Below are 3,115 nucleotides of genomic sequence, written 5' to 3' on the forward strand. Positions count from 1 at the left end.
GGTTTATCCGGATCTGATTCGTTTCGGCAAGAACAAATCTCACAATCAAACTTCATCATAATTAATAATAATTTGATATCTCGTGGCTGTCGAAAATCTCGAACGTCTCAACTGATCCTCTAAAATTTTTATAAATCGTAGATGTAGAATCATTAATTGGAAATAACGGCAAAATTAATTGGCAGATTCTTGCAAGGTCGAAATCGTTGGAAATTTTAAAGGCATCATAATTCGATCGAAAATCGCGACACGTAACGAAGATCTCATTGATATGTCGTTACATCGAGGAAAAGGAACGAGGAAAATCGAAAAAGAACACTGGTAGGAGAACAAACACGGACCGCATTCGAAGTTGGGGAAATAGTAGACACGGAAAATTGTATAAATTCGAAAGTTAAAATTTCGTTTTAATTCTATTTGAGCCGGCCGAACTGCCAACTTTTCCCAACGAGTTACACGCGAGAACGAATTCTCTTTGTCGAAAAGAATGGCGAAAGCCCCCCTTCCAAACCAAGAGAAATCATCCCCCGGAGAGGGGAAAGACTCGCGTGTTTTAAAAAAAATCTAGCTGCTCCGGACAAGGCGAAACGCGGGGCTCGAAAGTACGAACAACCCCCCCGTGCCCCGCCCGATGCTCAACATCTCGCTTTTTTAATTATTCAAATTGCCGGCGAGAATTAATAAATCCCATTAGCTCGTTAACACACCGTTACGGAAACTTTCTTCGTGCCTCCGTGTACGGAAGAAACTGGAGGAACTTTAATCGTCGAGTAAATTCACCCTTAGCGGTTAACGTTCCACCCTTGGAGAAAGAAAAACCACCTCCTCCGAGGTGGTGTACATTCTCCCTCGAATAGGGAGAAAGCGCAACGTATTTTATACGTATTTTCTTTTCTTTTTCCTGCGTCGAAGAAAAAAATCAAGAGCCGTACGGCGCTGCAATTCGTCTCGAACGATCCCTTTATTTTCATTTTTATAAATAATAATAGTAATAATTTATTCGAAAACAAGTTTTCTCTCTCTCTCTCTCTCTCTCTCCCTCCAGCTTCTTCAAACTCGGTTATTTCAAATTTCCAGCAACGCACGAATCGCAAAATTTCCAACGTGACCCCGAGTAACGTTTACCAATAACGTTTAACGGCTCCACTCTCCCTCCTCCTCCTCCAGATTTCCCTCGTCGATCGCATCCGAAAATTTCTCTTCGTTCCCCCGATCGATATCTTTTCACGGAGAAATGTAACGTTTACCCTCGCCAATTTTGAGCAAACGCTCGTACACCGGAATTTATTATAAAGGTAAACAAAGAGAGAATAGGTGGAATCGTCCGTCGAGATACTACGTTGCGAGCATCGATATCGGCCGAGGGCGGTTTCGATCGCGTGGAAATCTCCTCGAACGGTAAATCGACAACGAGAACGGATCGGATGGTTAATTTTCCGCACGTGCGACTTTGCCTCCTCCCTTTGGTTTCGTTCACCGGATGCAGCTTGGACGGAATATAATCGCTTTGGAAATCGCTTGTTTCTTATCGAATTTAGTTATTCGTTCAATTTTTCGGCAATTTGGATTACATTCGGAAAAGAAGACAAGTTCGCAAAATTATAAGGTAAACGCAAGGTGCGACTCTTTATAGTCCGCTTTATTTCTTTATCTCTCTATTCTGCCACGATGATAAATTATCCTGACTTTTAAACAGTTATATTATCGTTATCTTATAATTTCCAAACATTCCTCTTTAAAAGGTTTTCTTTTTTGAATTCTCATGAATTAGAATAAGATTAAATGGCAAAGGAGTATCTATTACAAATTGCAATAGCATTTGAAGCCACGAATAAATGTTCTTTTTTCTCTATTTCTACGTACATATATTTATATTTATATTTATATTTTTATCCGCTTGTGAAAGATTGGAAAAAAAATCGTCGCGCAAAAGTTTTGAAAATTTATCAATTTTTGAATTTAGAAACGATTATGAAATCGCGTATCTCAACCGTGTGTTTTGTTTATCACGTTGCGGCGCACCGGTAATTATTAGGGAATTTATGAAATTAACGCAGGATTACGCAGGATTAATGGCCTGATTTTCATTGCTGATTAATGTAAATGCGAAAGCAACGGGTGTTGTTAACATTAATAAGAGAGCACGAGAGAGGATTCCGCCTCTTTATTCTCCCAAACTCGTTATTAAATTTGCGGAAACACGATTTAACTTGTATATACATTTCAGGAACGTTATTCCCGACATTTGTAACTATCATCCATTCCCATAAAAATCCAAAACGATCTGATTTATATCGGGTGGTCAAAAGTCGAAAATCAAAATCAAAATTCCAAATTCTCGTAATTCAAACGTTTAGATCCTATTCCTATAGAATAATTTGGACGATCTTGAAATTTGGCGATTTTCAAATTTCTTCAAAAAAAAAAAAATAAGAAGAAAATTAAAGACAGCGGTGCGTCGAAATGTGGAAGAAAAGGCGAATCCGTGCGATCGAAAGCCACTTGTTGATCTGTATCGCGAACAGTGATTCATTGTTCCCATTGACAGCGGGCGCGGAATAGGAAATTCCGTAAGTGCGAAGGAACACCGTTTAATCCTTCGATCGCGGCGCGTTTAACTTCCTCTGGTGATCCACGAGAGGAGGATCCACGGAGGGAAACGTTGAACGAGGTTTGTGAACCAGCTTTCCTAAAACAGGTGGGTGGAGTTGCACTTCTGTTCGACGTACACCCACCCGTGTTTTTGCGTCGCCTCCACCCTCTCCGTTCGTTCGAGTACACCGTGACGTTAAAAGGGACCACTCGCCGCTTGTTCTATCCTTCTACTCGTGGATACGCAAAGTGGACACGCATTTGATTGATTCCTCCGTGGAATGGAAAAATCTTATCGAAGCGATAAGATGGGAACGCGAAGTAGGGACGATAATTTTTGAGAAAAATTAGGCAGACGTTGGGGTGGTTCATCGCCATGTTCCATTCTGCAGTGGCAGCCATTTTGACGGAGAGATTTTACGTTCGAACGGTTTCACGCTTCGATTGGCCTAACGAAATTTCATCACCCCGACAGCCACAGCCGTGGATTTGATCGTACAAACATCGGCTTGTGTCCCATCGG

At 41.0% G+C, this 3,115-nt stretch overlaps 1 protein-coding gene and 1 long non-coding RNA gene across 2 annotated transcripts in view; one reads left to right on the forward strand and one right to left on the reverse strand.

The window, feature by feature from the left end:
- The window catches only part of LOC102675753 (connectin-like), a 179,889-nt gene that overhangs the window by 59,410 nt on the left and 117,364 nt on the right, over positions 1-3,115 (forward strand). The window lies entirely within an intron of this gene.
- LOC102675981 overlaps positions 1-3,115 on the reverse strand; it is a 10,336-nt gene that overhangs the window by 6,445 nt on the left and 776 nt on the right. The gene's annotated exons all lie outside the window — the stretch shown is intronic.

Source organism: Apis dorsata, unplaced genomic scaffold (assembly GCF_000469605.1).
Source record: "Apis dorsata unplaced genomic scaffold, Apis dorsata 1.3 scaffold_39, whole genome shotgun sequence".
NCBI lineage: Eukaryota > Metazoa > Arthropoda > Insecta > Hymenoptera > Apidae > Apis > Apis dorsata.